Genomic DNA, 17,612 nt, shown 5'->3' on the forward strand with positions numbered 1-17,612 from the left:
AAATCATTGTCAGCCAGGGGGCACGGTGGTTGGGAGTTTTCCTCACCTGTGTACCAGTGAACCTGGTCATGACTTATGTTCACTGCCAGCACTTCAACTGAGTTATGTGCGCTGCTGGTAAGGAAATCAGCTGATGGCAGGAGACGTGGCCAAGCCACTCTGGCAGATGAACAGAGGCTGCTGTGACAGAGGCTTTGAACATCCCTTTGTCAGACTTCTGCTGCCTTGGGATAATACCAGCCTATTTTGTAACAAATGTGGCTCAAATGGCAAAAGATGAAACTAGGAGTTTAGTCCAATAGCAAAGTTCCAGCATTAAAACGTAGAGACCGGGTGACACTGCCTTATCAGGTGATCTCAGAGCTGGCAGGGGAGCATCCTGCTGAGCCAGGCCTGGGTGTTAGGTGGCAGGGAGCAAAACGTTGTGTGACTGTCCATGGTGTCTGTGACTCAGCAGAGGAGAGCACACTGTTGGAACTTGGGTAAAGAGGTTAGGAATGTCTTGGCTGATTTAATTGCTTTGTATCCTTCTCTTTATAAGTACAAAAGATTATAGCAAAAACCTCTCTCTAAGAATGCCCAGTGGGTCTTTTCATTCAATATAATCTATGAAATTCTAGATGACAAGAAAACATTGTGACCTTTTAGTCGATAGTGTTTTCTTCCTTAATGGTATGTAATAATACAGTTGGTGCTTTCTTAGATTCGGTGAAATACAATCCAATCTCTTTATTACCCATCTGTCTACAATGTCTTTGGTGTCTTCATTAAACCAAAGTTTTTAATTTTGACGTGATTATATTCATTCATCTTGGCCTCGTGGTTGGTGGGTTTCCAGACTTGTTTAAGAGAACATTTCCTACTCCCAGGTCACAAAAACATTTTTCCTACATTTTGTTTTATTGCCTTTTCCAAAAATGCCTTTTGGGTTTGTAACGTGTCTGGAATTTATCTTTGTTCGTGGTTATACAACTTAATTTTTCTCCATGGAGAAATATCTGTGTAACTTACTTGTTTGTGGGACAGACGCTGTTATCTGCCAGTTCCTTATGTATATACACCATTGTCTTGAGTTCTAGATTCTTTCTTTGGTCTAGTTGTCTATTCTCATACCAGCACCAAATGATATTAATGGGGTCGCAATATTTGTTTCTTTCTGGTACAAGCACCATTCTGTCTAAGGTCACATAGCCATTTGGGAAGCTTTATTCATCCATGTAATTTCTGTCTGTCACTAGTGAGGTTGTTGTGTTGGTTGGGAAGGGTTTTACAATATTTTTGCTCCTTCCCATTCTCTGAGGCCTTGATTGTGGAGGTGTGTATCTGGATTGGTTTTATTTGCTTGTGCAAGGTGACCTTGAAGGGTGTTATGATCCAGTGCTGTGTCAGGTCACATACCCACGTGGAGCACAGGTCTGAGCCTTCCATCTCTCACTGGAAACTGCTTTTCTTCCTTGTCCCAAGTGCTGGGCAAAAATCAGATCCCGGCATCCCTGTGACGTGCTGCCTCTTGAAGTCCCCAGGTCAGGGACTTCTGAGTGTGCATATTCACAATAGTTTGACTTCTCTCTGTGTGGCAGTTTTTGGTGAATGGCCTCAACTTGCACAGCAGCAACCGTTACTACAGGTTTGTCTATATAGGTGTTTTGTTTCTTTTTTTAAAAAAGATTTTATTATTTACTTTTAGAGGGGAAGGGAAGGAGGAAGAGAGGGAGCGAAACATCAATTTTGTGGTTGCCTCTCTCACTCACCCCTTACTGGGGACCTGGCCCACAACCCAGGCCTGTGCCCTGACCAGGACTTGGGCCAGCGACCCTTTGGTTGGTTCGCAGCCTGCGCTCAATCCACTGAGCTATACCGGCTGGTGTAGGATGCCGGCCGGGGCAGGTGTTTTGCTTCTTAATCTTCTTGTGAGTGCCAGAACCTCCACACCAGAGAGGACTGGGGAAACTTTAAGAAGCCCTGAGAAGGATGAATCACAGTAGGTGAAAAAGAGAAGAAGCCCTTGAAGCCATAGGGGAGAAGGAAGAAAATATCTAGAGAGCTTCTCTTTGGGCCAGGCCCATTTATAATGACAATTGCCTTGAGAAAAAGTTCTCTCCCCACTTTATAGGTGAGGAAACTGAAGCTCACAAAGCTCAGGTAACATACACAAGTTTCTGAAGCCATCAGTAGCCTCAATGCCAATGGGATATCTGACTGATTCTACAACCCGTGTTCTTTTCACTGAGTCATCTTGCCTTCTGTGAATTTGTATTTGCTTTTCTGACTTTACTTGAACTTGTCATTCATTTCCTTCTCTGGTTTTCCAGCATCTGTTTTTTTTTTCCCCATAGAAAACGAGTTCTTTTTAAACATACCGATGAGAGCAGTTCCTCAGTCTTTTCTGGCCACAGTGCATTTTCGAGAACAGTCCAGCTTCCAGACCAGTGCAAATGTGTAACTGGAATAGGTTGCGGGCACAGTCCTTTTCCTTGAGCTGGTCTGTGCTTTCTGGCAAGCTCAGTCCATCCTATTCTTATGGTTGCCTTTAGTTAAAATAGCCTGGTTGTGTCGGAGTCAACTGGTCTTACAACGCTGTCATTGCTCGTGACATGTAACTTGGCCTTGTGTTTCTGAAGCGTGGCCATAGCTAGTGTTCATCAGCCAAGGATATGGGCTGTCTGTGGGGACGCCACTTCCTGTCCCAGCCATACTTGGGCGCACACGCCTGTGGAGTTGGCCACTCTATTTCCTGTAAAAAAAATGTTTGGGGGTGCAGTGAGGAGGTTTCTGGTGAATAGTATTTTGCCATGAACTTTAGCAATTGAGTACGCGTCCCCCTTATTCTTTTAGTGGCTCCCTACAGATAACATTTCTTTTTAAACCACAACACTGTAAGATTGTAACTTGCTCTGCCTACTCCTGCCTTTGATGTTGGTCTTTTTGTATTTTCTCCATAGTTATCTTATCCCAGAGTTTTTCTGAGATACTTTATTTAGCTATTCTTTCTTAAGTGAATTTTAAAATCAAAACAAAGATTTGCCCTCTATCCATTTTGGAATTCTACCCAACTTCTTAATTTAAGTGTACAGGGTAGCCTATTAGGAATAAAATTACTGGCTGAGTATTTGATTTTTAATATGCCATGATTTTACTTTTACTTGTCTGATTTTAACTTTTAAAAATAAGAGGTAAAAGTTAGGAGACCAGTTTGCAAATAGGGCAGAATAAGCACACTTCCATGTCCTGTCTGCTGCCAGGGGGTAATGTGGTTAGCATGTGTGCTGAAACGTAAATGTCAGCTGAAGTAAACCATTCTCATCTCTTTTCCCCAGCCCTCCGAGTCACAGCATCGTGGTGAATGGAAAAGAATGTATCAACTTTGCCTCATTTAATTTTCTTGGTTTGTTGGATAACCCTAGGGTCAAGGTAAGTAGCACCTATGCTGAAGTGGAAAGATAGTATGACTGACTTAAGAAACAAGGCATAAAATCAAAGACAAATGCAGAACATGAGAAAGGGCTCTGCGAGTGTCTGCCATTACTCCTTTCTGGAAGAGCTGTGACCTGGATTTCCACAAAGAGTGGCAGGAGTGTCTGCTGTGGCTTAGTGTTGTAGGAGCCAGACCTGGTGACCGTCAGAGATGTGTGTGGGAAATTGCTTCATTTCCTATTGGGATTGTTGGCTAGTAAATGTTTTTGAGAACAGACTTATGTCCACAAATGCCAAAAAGTATAAAAGCATTACATTAACCAGGATTTGATAATTGAGTTAGTAGAACATCTCCATGTTTTAAGTTATATCCCTAAATCTCCATGTCAGTCTTTTCTTTATATTCTGTTGTTAGGATGTCACAGTTCCAAGAAAGGAAAGAAAATGGAGGGAGGAGTTATGTGGGTTAAAGAATAGGAATTGACAGTTTTTAACTCCTGCTTTCTTTTCTTCCCGAAAGGCAGCAGCTTTGGCATCTCTAAAGAAGTATGGTGTGGGGACATGCGGACCTAGAGGATTTTATGGCACATTTGGTATGTTTCTGTTGCATTTCTCAGACTACTGATTTCAAGAATTAAGATGCCATTGGACTTACAAATTCCTTGGAAATGATGTCCTTAATTAGTTGTAGCATTAGGCTGGTGCCATTGCTTACCTTACTTTCTAGAACATTGTGTGTTGGGAATGTGTGATGGGGCATTGGCTGTCATTTGCAGAGAAGACCCATAGTTACATTACCTGTGTAGAGGTCTTAGTTCAAAGCCTGAGCTGCTGTTCCACATCCCCCTAGAGGCAGTGATGTGAGGAGACAGTTTGTGTCTGTGAGATGTGACAGTTGTAAAGGGAAGGGTCCTGGGTGAGTGGCTCTGCTCTTTTCGAAGTTGTGCAAGAACCGGGATCTCCTGTTTGTTTCTCCAGTGTGGAGAGTACTGTCCTTTTCTGCATGCATTCAGGTGGCAAATTTAGGGGAGGGCAGGGCAGCAGTACACTTTTAGGCGGGCAGGTAGTGCTGCACATCACTTTGTCCACATTTCCTTGGTGAGACCATAACCCCAGTCCTGCCTCACTGCAAAGGGGACAGGGAAGTAGCTGTAGCTGGACAGCTAGCACATTACAGGGAGAAAGGCAAGAACAGATGGGGGCGTGATAGACTCTGTAGCTCTTTTCCTTCTGGAATGAAGATGAAGGGTCATGGTTGTGAGTGTGGGTGACTCTGAGAAAGACTAACGAAATATTAGGATGACCGTGTGTGATTTCAAACATCATGAACTCCCTAACTGAGACTTTTCAAAGAGAACCGTGGCATTTTCTGGTTGTATTTATTGAATATATATTGGTGGTTTTTTCTTCTGAAATTTTTGAAAATGTTAAATGGTTGTTCCACTGAATATATTCCTGGAAATAACATTCTGGCTTCTAAAATGTCAGAGTGTGGGGTAAGTAGAGCTAGGGAAATCTCTTCTGCCCTCATTCCCACTTCTGGGTCTTTGCGTGGTTTTAGTTTTTCTTTCTTTGTTCCCCCCCCCCCTTTCAGTTAAGATGTTTTTATTTAACAAAGCATCTTTGTTCCTTAGCATGTTTAGCACTTGAATTGTTTATATTGGAAACAGGTGATGAGGGTTAGTGTTTAAGAATCCTATCTATAGCTGGAAAGGATTTTAAAAGTCTTGTGTTCCAGCATCCCAAGTATTCATAAGGTGAATAGAAAGACCAGAGAAGTTATGTGAGTTCCTCACAGTCACACAGCTCATTGACTTCAATGCTAAAACTAGAAACCTAGTGTGCTGACTCATGGTCTTATTTTTTTTCATTGAACAATTCTTTTCTTAAATATTTTTTTTATTTTTCATTTATAGTTGTCATACAATATCGTACTAGTTTTAGGTTTACAGCATTGGTTTGTATAACTTAGTGTCACCCTGGCAAGTCTAGTGCTCATCTGACTCCATACATACTTATTATAATATTATTGAATGTATTCCCTATTCTGTACTTTACGTCCCTGGGACTTACTTTATAACTGCCAATTTATAGTTCCTAATCCCTTCACCTTTTTCACCATTCTCCCCCAAACCTCCTTCCATCTGGCAACCATCAACTTGTTCTCTATAGCTATGAGTTTCCTTTTGTTTTATTTGCTCACTTATTTTGTTTTTGTTTTGTTTTTACATTTCATGTATAAGGGAAATATGGTACTTGCTTTTCTTTATCTGACTTACTTCACTTAGCTTTATATACTCTTAAGTCCATTCAGGCTGTGCAACTGGCAAGATTCATTCTTTTTTATGGTTAAGTTATATTCTGTTGCATGTAAGTACCACTTCTTCTTTAGCCATTTGTCTATCGATGGGCACTGAGGTTGCCTCCATATCTTGGCTATTGTAAATAATGCTGCCAGGAACATAGAGATGTATATGTTTTTGAATTTGTGTTTTCTGTTTCATTGGATAAATATACCCAGAAGAAGAATTGTTGGGTCCTTCTCTGTGTTTTGTTATAGCCTTTGTATTACAGTCCATTTTTTCTGGCCCTGTCTGGTGTGGCTCAGTTGGTTTGAGAGTCATCTCATACACTGAAACGTCGCACTTTCGATTCCCAGTTAGTGCAAATACCTAGGTTGTGGGTTCAGTCCCCAGTCTAGGCATTTACAGAAGGCAACTGATGGATGTTTCTCTCACACATTGATGTTTCTCTCTCTTCCTGCCTCCCTCTCTCTCTCCAAATACATCTTTGGGTGAGGACTAAAAAAAAATTAAAGTAAAATAAAATAAAGTCTGTTTTTGTCTGATACAAGCATTGAGAGCCCAACTTTTTGTTCACATTTTCAGTTGCATTAAATGTGTTTTTCCATTCCTTTATATTCAATCTGTGTGTCTTTCAATCCGAAGTTGGTCTCTTGCAGACATCAGATGTAAATGACTTCTGTAAGTCTATTCAGCCACCCTAAGTCATTTGATTGGTGCATTTAATGTATTTACCTTTAAAGTAGTTATTAATATGTACGAATTATTGCCATTTCATTATATTTTTCCTTTTTCCTTCTTTCTTCTTCCTCTTCCTCCTACCTTTCTCTTCTTTGTTTTCTCCTTCTCCTTCCTTTCCTCCTCCTCCTCCTCCTTTTTCTCTTCTCCTCTTTTTCTTCTTATTTCTTTAACATTTCTTGTAATAATGGTGTGGTGGTGATAACTCATTTAGCTTATTTTTTGTCTGGGGAGCTCTTTATCTGTCCATTGATTCTAAAAGAGAGCCTTGCTGGGTAGAGTAATCTTGATTATGGGGTTTTGCTTTTCATTGCTTTGAATATTTCGTGTTAATCCTCTCTGCCTGCAAAGTTTCCATTGAAAAATCAGTGACAGTCTTATGGGAGCTTTCTTTGTAGGTTAAGTAGGAGCTTTTCTCTTGCTGCTTTTAAGATTCTCTCTTTGGCATTTTAATTATGCTGTGTCTTAGTGTGGGCTTCTTTGGGTTCCTCTTGTTTGGGACTCTGTATTTCCTGGACTTGTATGTCTGTCTCCTTCACCAGGTTAGAGAAGTTTTCCATCGTTATTTCTTCAAATTGGTTTTCAGTCTCTTGTTGTCTGCCTTCTTCTTCCCATACTCCTATGATGTGAATGTAGGTATGCTTGATGCTGTCCCAGAGGCCCCTTAAACCATCCTCATTTTTTTGGTAGGGGGGGATTCTTTTTTCTTTCTGCAGTTTTGATTGGGTGTTTTGTGCTACTTTCTCCTACAAATTGCTGATTTGCTCCTCTGCTCCATCTAATCTCTCTTGATTTTCTCTTATGTGTTCTTCATTTCAATTATTGTAGTCTTCATTTCTGATGGATTGTTTTTTATGTTTTCTCCCTCCATTTCTATGGTTTCTGTCTTTTGGTTAAAGTTTTCATGCAGTTCACTGAGCATCTCTATAACCATTGTTTTGAACTCTGCATCTGGTAAATTGTCTCCATTATGTTTAGTTCTTACCCTGGAATTCTGTTCTGTTCTTTTTTTTTGGGGGGGGGGTCATGTTTCTTTGTCTGCTCATTTTGGCCGCCTTTCTGTGTTTGTTTCTATGTGCCTTGGTCTTAGTATGCCTTGGTATGCCTTAGTATGCCTTGGCATTATGTAGTAGGTGTCCTGTGGGGCTCATTGGTTCTATCTTTTTGGTAACCTGAGCCAGGTGCTCCTGGTTTGCCTCTTGTATGGGATCTGTGTGACCCCCTGTTGTAGTTGAGCTTTGATTTTTGTTATCAGGTCAGCTGGAAGGATTGACCCTCAGGCTGATTGCCTGTAAGGAATGGCTTGACTCCAGTGAAGGAGCTGTTTTGCAAGGGCTGACCCTACACTGCAGGATTTGCTTTGGCAGAGCTCTGGTGCCTGCCAAGTTTGCCCTTTTTGTGTGCTGTTTGTGGAGGGGCGGGGGGCAGTGCTGTGGTGTGGTCTGAAGCTGGCCACCTTGTGTGTTGGTTATGGAGCCTCTCGGAAAGCACTCTGGTGCATGGCAAGGTCGGTCATTGCCCATTCCCTGCTGTGGGCCACCAGACAAAGGCTACAAACTGATCTGCAGACGGTTGCCACTAGTGCTGGCCTTGGAGGCAGCTCCAAGAGTCTAAACTTCTAAATGAGGCTGGCTGAAGTTAATGCCTGACTTAGAGCTGCTTAGCAAGAGGTATGCGGGTCACTGAGCCTGGATGCTGCTTGTTAGGCATTCGTAAACCCTTGAGAGATTTTAGGAAAGTCCCTAGCATGAGCCAAGACCTCCCATTTGTACAGAAAGGCCACTAGAAGCAACTGGGGTGGACAGCAAATTTGGTGGGGTGGGGTCTCAGGGAATTACAGTGTTAGACAGTTGATGGAGCCTCAGATATGGTACCTGCTGGCTCTGTGGAGAGAGGGTTCAGCAAAGGAACAATGGCCTCTGCCAGCACTTGTGTGTGGGAAAAAGCTTCCCCTCCTTCCCTCACCCAAAGCCAGACAATTCAATTCCTCCCTGGTGCTTTTTGAGCTGGGGCTCAGAGAGAGTCCATCAGAGTATGTCCATGCTCTGGCTCTTGAAGAGGAGTGCCTGGGACTCCAGAAGCCCTTTATCTCAGCCACAGTCTTCACTGGTTTTCACAGCCAGAAGTTATGGGGACTTCTCTTTCCAGCACTGGAGTCCTGAGATGGGGAGCCTGGTGTTGGGCTGGGACCGTGCACTCCTCAGTGGGGATCTCTGCAGCTGAGATAACTGTCCTCATTTTTACCCACCATGGAAGGGTATGGGACTGGCTTGTTTGGGTCTCTGCCTCTCCTGCTATTCTCAACAATGGCTTCTTCTGTATATTTCATAGTTACAGGACTTCTGTTCACCTAGTCTTCAGGCAGTTCTCAATGATGGATGATCAGCAGTTTAGTTATAATTTCGATGTGGTAGTGGGAGGAGGTTTGTCTACTCTGCCATCCTGACTAGTGCTGACTTCAGTGTTAATGGCAGGATCAAACAGTTCAGTGAGCTCCAGTCAGACTCCCTCCTTGATCTAAGCCTACTGTCGTTTGGTTGGTTCTGATTGGTTGGGTTGGGAATGATGTCCTTGGTAAGTATTAGAAAACTGGAAAGGCATTTTTCATGGGGTTGTTTGTTGTAATCTGATCAACAAGACTTTCTTTCCATGAGCTACCTATTGGGGTAGAGCAGTTGCTTTCCTAAAAGCCTCGCTGTCTAGTGGATTTTATTTGCATGTGTGGCCTTGGCCCCTGCTTGGGAGTTGAGCTGAGGTGCTAAATCAAGTCAGGAAAAACAAATGTTTTAAATATTCAAGACGAGTTTTCCCAAAGCTATAGAAATATATTGTTATAACAGCCCAGTCACCTTGCCATTTGGGTCACCTAAAATTGAATGTGCACAGTAAGTTATTATGTGCTTCTAAACAGGGGGTCTTTAGATGAATGGCTTTTAAATTAATTCTCTTGACTGAATAATTCAGTCCATGGTATGCACTTCAGTAGATTTCTAGACATAGAAAGTGAAAAGTCTTCCCTTTCCCATTGCCATCCCACCTCCCCCCAAAAGACAGCTTCTATCAGTACTTCCTTGTCACTTCTTCCAGACACTATTTTTAATATTCATAAACCACTCCCATACACATATATTTCCCCCATTTTTGCAAAACTGGTAGCATACCACACACATGGTCTTGACCTTGCTGTTGGAGTGTTTTAAATTGCATTTGATTTTCCAGGTGTGTGTGAATGTGCCATCAGTGTCAGTACGAGCATACTTAACACATTGTGTTTCATCTCCTCTGTCACAGAGTCACCTTTATCCTAAGTGTAGCTGAAGCTTCAAACAGACTGTGTCATCTTGTGGGGGAGCTTCGTCCTGCAGAATTCTCCCAGATTCCACAGATGAGAATAAGTCTACCAAGACATTGTCTGCTTGGGCAGGAAAGGCTGACCAGTCTCTCAAAGGAGAAAGGGGTCAAGCCTGTCTCTCAGTGGGCTTTTATTGGGCTTAGCTTGCATAGGGATGCATATCAAAGAAAGGAGGTATGGTTTACAGATAACATTTCTGGGATGATGTGGGTCCTTTGGGTCAGGGTCTGGTAGATGGGGTGATGCCAGTCAGCTGTAAAACCTTGGGAAGCAAACTTACTTCATGCTTGGACACTAGCATTTAAAATTGATGACATTTTAATCCAAAGCAGGTTTCACAGGACTTAATGCATTTTTCCTAGGCCTGATCACCTAAGAAACCACTGTGGACTGCCAGTTCTGACACAGGGCTGCACCACCCTTTGGCATCATTTCAGGCTTGAATCAGGCAAAGGAAGCAAGGCAGCCAAGAGATTAGGAGAATTTTTGTGGACAGAATGAGGACCCAGGGTATGATAAAGCTGAGGGGTGAGGGTCTTTTGTTCCTTCTCCATAATCCCCTAAGACCTTCCCTGATGGCCCCTTCACAACTGTGCCTGTCTTAGGTTATTCCTTCTTTGAGGAATCTTACCCATCATTGACTATCCAGCCATTCTTCATGGACCAAGCAGGGTGAATGAAGTAGAGGCAGCAGGGGCTGTACTCCTGCTGGGAGGATAAGTTTTGTCTCCTTAGTAGCTTATGGTCCCAAGGTTCCCTGGGTGTGGGGCCTTTTCACCCATCAGTAGGGTTACAACTCCTGAAACCAGGCAGGGTGGTTCCCAACATCATTTGGCCGGAGGTTCTGATTAATTTGCATTGGTTTTTTTTGTGACAAGACCCTAAACTTATAGCTTGGAGTAATATGTAATGTTTTTCAATAAACGGGAGTTGTTCCTTAATAGGCACCCATGTTTGCTTGTCATCTTTTTTCTTTCTTGAGATGCTCATTTGCTATATTTATCCATTTTTTGTTTTCCAACAGGGTAGTTTCTATATCTTTCTTGTTTTAAAAGTAATCACTTAAATTATTGTAGTTGTGTTAAATTGTCTTGAAATTTCAGTGTTAGATTAGATCAGAGAAGCTACTTGAGGTCAGGAAAGGTAAGTTTTAAAAGTCTAAAAACCTTATACAATTAACTTATCCTGAATATTTAGGGTATATTTGCCCTTTGCACTGACTAATAAAGCAAACTTGGTGACCTCTTTCCTTTTCTTTGTAGTGCTTGTGTATTTGTGAGGTCTAGGGATTTCTTTTCCTGGATTCCCAAAATATTGCCTTTAATTTTGTCTTTTCTTTTTTTATAAAAGTCACACACTCAAGTTTTCAAAGATGGAAATATTCTTTTAGCTCTTTCATCAGCCTTTCTGATTATAAATGTGAATTATTTATTCAAACATTCTCTCTCTTTATTTCACAGTAACTATTAGGTGATATTAGGTAATTAATACAGGAAAACAAAATCAAACAATAGTTGAATCAAAATTCATCTAGTTTCTAGGCTAAATGTTCTCCTGCCTCCTGAAGGCCTGGCTGGTATAACTAATAGTTCTTATGATAGTCTTCTAAGGACTGCATAATGAAAAGTTTCTCTGCCCTCTCCTTTTATTGTTTTAATGTGTGATTTAGAGCCCAGCAAGTGGTTTTATCATTCATTTCTTATTGGAAGCCCCTCTTTTATGTAGACCCAACTTTCTGATCTTTATCAATAGGGCCCTATTTAATGTTTGTGGTATCAAAAATGCTATCAACTTCAAATATCTTTAGTGTTCTTAGTCTCCTCTTCACTTTCGGCTTTTTCTAAGCATTCCTCAGAGAGAGTCTGTGTCTTGCATTTCTTTGGACTGTGACCCATACTTGTGGTACTAGACCATAAGTGTTGATGTGATGGTAAAATGTGGAATATTACAGATTACATTCTTTAATCTCTCAGGAAGTCTTAATCTTTAATGGGCCTCAGGGCTGTGGCCTTCACAAATGTTTCTAACTTTCCTCCAGGGATATGCTTCTCTCAGCTCTTCATACTCCTTTCCCTGGATGCAGCATTGCCAACACAGTTCCTTGAAGCCCTATTCTTTGTTGATATATATGTTCCCACACTCACCCTCTTATGTAAGAAACCAAGGATGTAGGAGGCTTACTCTCTTAGCTGGGATATGATTTCAGGATTGCACTCTAGCTCAGTTTTTTTTCCCTAGAGAGTAACCTTCTATCACTAGAAAACTCTGAACATGTTTCAAAATGGTTCATATCTGCCAATGGCCCCTTTCCCAATCCTTCTAGCCACCAGGGTACCTTTCTTCATCCTCACATGAGAACTTTCTGTGGTTCCTGGAGGGAAAGCTTATAAGTCTGTGGCCTCTAGGATGTCCTCACTCAACTAGTCACACTCAGCCTCCAGCAATTTGTCAAAATTACCATTTAAATCTTTGTACTCTCCTATTGCTCCTATGACAGGTAAGCAGATCTAGTTGCTATATGTTCTATATGTCTCTGGATGTGCCTGTCTCTCTAAATTTCAGAGTAACAGCCTTGCAACCTTAGTTCTATGATGTGTCCAGGAAAAGTCGTTGATGTTCAAATTGCCCTGACCTATCTTATTGTAAGTATAGGAGTGATGACTTCTGGAAGACTCTTCCCTTAATCTTACCATCTTATGTAATTATGGTACATCTCTTAATACTAAGAAATTACATTGGTATTGTTAGGTAGAAGTTAGAAAATGTGAAAGAGGGGTAGGAGAAGGTCCATAGTACTTAAAGAAAAAGCCCATTAGTAACGTTAATTAACTGCTCTAGTCACATAGCTGTTTTGCAACAGATAACCAGGTGTGGTCTGGAGCAAAATGGCCCTGGGAACACACTCCTATATGTGCCTTTGTTTAGGTGGTCATGTCCTCTGTGGGAAAGCATGCTTAGTCAGCACCACCTTTATCTGCCAATCAGTATGTAGCTCCCATTTCCTAATATCATACTCACCCCATCCCACAAACTATCTTTAATCCTCAGGACAGGGGACCTGATGCCTTTACCTTTGTGTATGTCTATGCCTCTCTTGTCACCCTAGCAAGGCTAGCAAGGCCGGCAAGACTGGTTCTCTTCCTTGAAAACATATTACCAATAAATTCTGCTTATGTATTAATCAACTTCCTGAACTGCAAATCTTTACTGCATCATCAAGAAGAATCAAGTTTTCTGACAACCTTTCTGGTGCCGTGACCCAGATTGAACCCTTTGTCTCCAGCCATTTGGAACACAGTGACTATGGTCTCAATTGGCAATGTTTTCTTGCCTTTTTCATCTTTGGGGTTAAATGGGAGATGCAGCACTGTGGGCAAGGTTTATTAAAGCATGCTAGGCCTGTGTTTGGAGGCCAAAAAAAGGATAAACTCTAAAATAAGTGCTTGGGTTCCCTGGGGCTCTAAAGATTGAAATGGTATTTTTTCCCTCTGGTTAAGTTCTATGGCCTCCCTTTGTGTGTGGGGACTCGCAGAGGTGTCTGTGGTTTAATCTCTAAGACACATAAGGGCCTCTTAGGTAACTCCCATCACTGTAGTATAAATTTGGCTTGTCCAGGTACTTGCAACATAAGGGTTGGTCACCCAGCACTTTGAGCCCCCCTGACTGTTTTAGACAGTCAGGGGAGAAACCAAAACATGTAAGAAAGTTGGGAATGACCAAAGGTGTAACAGCCTTTGGGAGCCCCATTCGCAAGTGTCATAATTAGACCCACTACACAAATTCCCTAGGTTTTTTGTTTTTCTGCTTGTAAAACATGGCAAATGGAGCAATAAGTTTAAGTCATTGTCCTGTCGTAAGTCTTCTGCACCTCTCCACCCCAGGTGGCTTCTGAAAACTTACTCTGCATCTAAATACCCCTAGCTGTAGACGCTGCAAAAAGGGGCAATGTTGTATATACCAGGTGAATATCTTGCTCTCTGCAGGCATGGTTCAAGCATTTAAAAGCCACTAGGCTCTCACCACTAGAATAAAACCTGTGACAGGATAAGCTGGTCATGGAGGACCAGGGGAAAAGACACTAGATCCCCTGCCAGCCACAAGCAAAAATTTATGCAGTGAGGCACATTGTAAAACCAGTCACCACCACATGCATCCCCAACTTAGGTTTATTCCTTGAGAAAAGGAGGCAAGTTTTTAACCTGGCTTCAGCAGAAAATCCTAGCCTTTCTAGGGTCTTTATTCTAACCATACTTTTTCAAATTGCCTTGCTTATGCCTTCAACTTTCCTTTTTACATATAGATTCTCAAACAGTTTTCTGTCTGCTTAATTTACATCTCTTCACTGTCCCCCCATCCACTGAAGTCTATCCTGTATTAAGGGTCCTTTATCCTGCAGAAAGGGTAATTGTGTTTGTTTTCCAGCTGGGCAGCACTCTACTCCCCTACAATATTGCTCTTTTAACCACAATTACCCAGCAATGTGTGCCATTATTTCTCCCCTCCTGTTTCTACAAACATTACTTGCATCACTATTGACCAGAAGCTATCAATAGATGACTCCTCATACTCTGTGGCTAGTTATGGCCCCACCTAATGTTGTTTCATCATATTGAATCTAAGGTTCTAAGATTCTTTACCTGCCTGATCCAAGCCCTGCATTCAACTCCCGGTTTGAATTGGACTCACCCTGCTGTGTGAAAGTTAAGTGGGAACAAGAGACCTTTTGCATGTAAAAAAAAGGAGATCTCACTCTCCTCCCTGACTGTAAAACTAAAAACTAAGTTAGGAGATAACTATTACCTCCTGGAGGCCTGGGAGCCACTGAAGTCCTGGGAGTGATAGGCCAATTAAGGTGACTCCAAAACTCTGCAGATTGTGGAAGCAGCAGGGGTTTCTGCCTCTCCTCAAAGTGGAGGGGGGGAAAGGGGCACTTTGAAACCCAAGCTGCTTTTCCTCCCAAACCTGTTACCTCTGCTGCCTGTCCTCTAGCCTCCTTAAAGTTGTCAAGGGCAAAAATAATAATGATCTCAAATGTTTTTTAGGATCATGTGGTCTGGAAAAATATTTGATATTAATTAAAGCTGGTTTAATATCTTTTGATGCAGATTCTGGCTAGCAGTGTTTGTAGTGTTATGGATGCAATGAACAAATTCACACGGACTGCAGAAGTACTGTGGAGAAAAGGGACGGCATGGCCACTTTAAGTGAGAGCATGTGCTGACCCTTGCCTGGACAAGTTTTTATTGCTTTGTTCAGGAACATTACATCAAGGAAGGTCTTCATTCATTATGTTCAGGTTTGCTTTAAGTGATTACTTCTTACATGTAACAAAGAAAAGAATATTGCAAATGCAAGGGAAAGATAAAAGTGATTGATCTGGTTACATTTCTTCCTTGGAATGGCTTAGCACAGACTTTAAGGAGTTACTTCAAAGATATACATTAAGTATCTGCTGTCTTAACTCAGAGTGAGGGAGTCAAAGCAAAAGCAAGCCTCAAAGCAGCCTAGATATAATGCAGGCCTGGTCGCCCATGGGAAAGCCAATCTGTGGGCCTGGCTCCTGTGTGCTGCCTCGCACCTGTTGGTTTTGCAAACCAGGGCTGAGCTACATTCACCATTGCCATGTGGACTGGTTCCCTATAATCTTTTAAAGTTATTAACATAGACTATGTTTGTTTTGCCTGGGGCCTGGATTTGTAAGAATGTAATGGAGTACAGCCAGGAACCCCCAAAGAGGGTTTGTAGTGGGGTCCAGAACTCAGGGTGTCCAGGAAATATAGAAATATAGGATATTTTTATAGCTGGGGCGAAGGGACATAAGGAGCAGGACCATTGAGAGATATTTTGCAGGCCAAATTCATACCTAATATACAAAAACTGTTATTTTGTACATCAATAACAGCAGACTAGTCTTCCAGCCAAAATGGAGCCAGAAGGTATGCATAACTTTGACTCATGATATAACTGGGTGGCAGGTCCCCCTGCTTACAACACCTGCATGAGAGCTTGGAGATGGTTCAATCCACACCTCCACTCCTGCCCAGACTTACAATGGCAGCCCAGAAAGGCTGAAAACTGTGGAAATACTGGTGGGTGTAGCTAATTGTGGGAGGACTTAGAAATGGGGTTACAGAGGCTGGGATTTAAACTAAAGGTGGGGCCCCACAAGGGAGGAGGGGCAATGCAGGACAATGAGAGAGGACAATGTGAGACCATGCAGGGAAGGAAAGGAATGAAAAGACTCACACTGGTGAGCCCTGAAAAAGTGCCATGTGATTTTAGATTAAGAACTGGAAATTGCGGTGACACAGCTGATAGTGCTGGGGACAACAGAAAACCAGCTCAGTAAAGCATGGATGACTGACAGGAACCTGGAGAAGTGAGCTGTGTGCAGCCTTCTGTTCTTGTTCTTCTGGAGGGTGGTACTTCTGATTGGCATGTTCTGAGACTGACCTGCTAAGGCAAAGCTGGGAAGGAGGGACTGTGTGTTTGTAGGTGTTTCAAGGGACTTTGGGAATTAATGGCGGCATTCTGTCATTGCCCTAAACCTGTATAACTTTTGAATAAATAGTTCCTTTCTTTATCACCCAACTTTGGCATTGAGAGCCACAATTCCTAAGGGTGGCAGGCAAAGAATCAGTGCAGAGAGATCCTCCCATGGGTCCATTCTGTAATAGGAATAGTTTCATTTATTGATGTTTATTACAAAATCTGTCAATAAAATGGTAGTAATGAACTTCAAAAATCTCATAAAGTTGTTTTCCTCAGGGGCCTCCAGCACACTTTTTCAAATCATATCCACTTACTAAAGTGTCTTGAAAGGGCAGACAAGTTATCCTTTGGTTGCCTTTGAGAAACAGAAGGGACAGTCAGGTTTGCAACCTGCCCCTCTGGTTCTTCACTCACTGTTACTGGATTAGTCGATTTAATCTAGGCTCAAAGTCTTATCAGGACATGTGGTTAATGATCCTAGCAGGAATCCAGCCCATAGAACTCCTTCCAGTCTGGATTCAATGGGACTGGAGTTTTTGCCTCTGCTATGCTATGTTTGTACCTAGGCTGTGTATCACCCCACTCTTCCTATTTTCCCTTTTAGCCTTCTATAATTTCCTCCCAGCTCCTGGATGAGCCTTTTTGGCTCCTTCTTCTGGTCAAGACTTTTTGGCTTCCAGAAGAATGTGGGAACTACCAAGATTCTTCCTACTACTGGCAAGCAACCCCAGAACGAGAGAGGAGTAGTGTTGCCACTGTTTCTGATAACTCCCTAGAGGACCAGTCTTGCCACTACCCATCCCCCACCTCCAGAGGAAGACTTGCCTTTACCCCTGTACTCCAGGTTTGGGGACATGAGAACTGGCAGGATTAGACCCCAGGACAATGAGCTCTCTGGTCTTATGGTGTTTTTCCCTTTTCTAGATGGGAACTCTAGAGTCCATTTCTGCTGATACCCTCTTAAGAAGTATCTTTTCTAATTGGTCACAGTTTGATGCTTAAAATTCAAAGAAAACCAACTAATCTCCTTTTATAACACAGCTTAGTCCCAATATCAATTAGGTAATGGGGAGGTTTGGCCACTTAACATAACCCTAAATTATAACACACTTTTACAACCAAAACTTTTTTGTAAATGTCTTAGAAAATGGTCAAAAATTCCTTAGACACAAGCATTTTTTAATTTGAGAGGCCTGGGAAATTTATGTAAAAAGTGAAAACTTAGCCTGATTAGTGTAGTGCTTACTGATTCATCCTCCAATTCCCAAACACTCATGGAATCAACCACAGCTCCAGAGATCCCTTTCACTGCC

The 17,612-nt window shown here is 42.1% G+C and overlaps 1 long non-coding RNA gene across 1 annotated transcript; it reads left to right on the forward strand.

The window, feature by feature from the left end:
- Positions 1-3,931: 3,931 nt before the first annotated feature.
- LOC118983808 (uncharacterized) lies at positions 3,932-15,823 on the forward strand. The gene is made up of 3 exons (XR_005065802.1): positions 3,932-4,007; positions 4,301-4,308; positions 15,813-15,823. It is a non-coding gene; the product is annotated as an uncharacterized LOC118983808 (long non-coding RNA).
- Positions 15,824-17,612: the final 1,789 nt, after the last annotated feature.

The sequence above is a fragment of the Sturnira hondurensis genome, unplaced genomic scaffold (genome assembly GCF_014824575.4).
Source record: "Sturnira hondurensis isolate 20B ecotype Veracruz unplaced genomic scaffold, ASM1482457v3 Scaffold0000460, whole genome shotgun sequence".
NCBI classification, from domain to species: Eukaryota; Metazoa; Chordata; class Mammalia; order Chiroptera; family Phyllostomidae; genus Sturnira; species Sturnira hondurensis.